This window comes from Elephantulus edwardii, unplaced genomic scaffold (assembly GCF_000299155.1).
Source record: "Elephantulus edwardii isolate Elephantulus edwardi_28Jun2011 unplaced genomic scaffold, EleEdw1.0 scaffold00044, whole genome shotgun sequence".
NCBI classification, from domain to species: Eukaryota; Metazoa; Chordata; class Mammalia; order Macroscelidea; family Macroscelididae; genus Elephantulus; species Elephantulus edwardii.
The window spans coordinates 19,796,686-19,798,186 of NW_006399794.1; positions in this window are offsets into that span (position 1 = coordinate 19,796,686).

Genomic DNA, 1,501 nt, shown 5'->3' on the forward strand with positions numbered 1-1,501 from the left:
TACTTTCCAGCTCCACCCTCTACCAGGATAACCCTTCACATCTGCCAAGTCCCTTCAGAAAATATCTTCCATTGTCCAACCCATGATCTGACAGCTTGTATCTTAAGCTTTCTTGGCTTCTGTGATTCCAAACACGTCAACTGCTGACTTTTTTTTTATTTTGACCACTGGAAATAATAGAAAAGTATAAAAATGCAATCCAGAATACTAATTGGAAAAGGTGTTCAACACACTGGTAGGTAAAAGAGTAGAATGGAAGAGGTGGAACAGAGAGTCAGTGAGCTGGAAAACAACAGCCTCTCTGGAAACATTCTAGAAAAAAAATCAGAGATTAGATGTAAGGAAAATAAAGAACATATTAGAATCATGTGAGATGATATCAAAAGAAATAGTGCACATATAATTGAAATTCCAGAACACAGGAATGACAGGGAAGTTCCTAAAACAATATGTGGAAGAAGCACTAGAATAAAACTCCCCAGGTATTATGAAGAATGGGGAAATCCAGATATAAGTAGCATAGCAAACACCAAATAGACTATACTAAAAAAATAAAAAAATAAAAATGCCATAATTAAGTTCTCCAAATTAATAGATAAGGATAGAATACTAAAGGTGGCACGAGAAAAACAAAACAAAAAATCACCTACCAAGGAGAAACAATTAGATTAATTTCTAATTTTTCAGCAAAAACTATAAGAGCAAGAAGATAATGGGATAACATTTACAGAATGGCAAAACAATTGCCAGCCAAAGATACTGTACTCAGTAAAGCTCAAATATGAAGAGAAATTAGATCATTTGAATAAAGAAAAGAAATTAAGTAAATTATGAACAAAAATGACAAGGGTTTTGGGACAGAGTGTGGGGTTGGCTGTGGGCTTTTCTTTGTTGACCTCAGAGCAAGCTCCCATTAGATAAGATTAAAACAAAGAAACAAACAAAACCCACAAAAACTAAAACCCAAGTATACACGATGGATCGAAGCAAGGCTGGTACCACCTAATTCCAGGAGAATTCCCCAACCAAAGTTGATTTATACAAAATGTGAGAAGAGAAAAACATGGGACAATTGGGTGCCTAGTCCAGTGGTAGCCAACTGGCAGAGCAGTTGGTGGAGAGTGGGCAGGCTTATGCCTCCTTCTTATAGTTTCAAGTGCTGACTGCACGACTGTGGGTGTCTGAATGACATTTGCATCAGTTAGTTCCCACACAAGTGCCATATCTTAACTATCCCACATCTGCAAATGGACAAGTTTGCCTCCATCCAGCATTGCAATGAACTTTACTTTCCTGTAATCTGCTGTTGAGTCATCACCACTCCCAACTTGTAGCTGATCTCCATGTTCTTAAAGGCACTTTTGGTTTGGTCATGCTGGCCAAGCCTGGTAGCAAAACTCACACCAAGCAATTTAAAATAGTCATCAAAATTATTGCTGTCCACCAGCTTCCAGATGCACATAAAAGCTTTCACCATGGTGAGACTGGGCTAAGCTGGGAA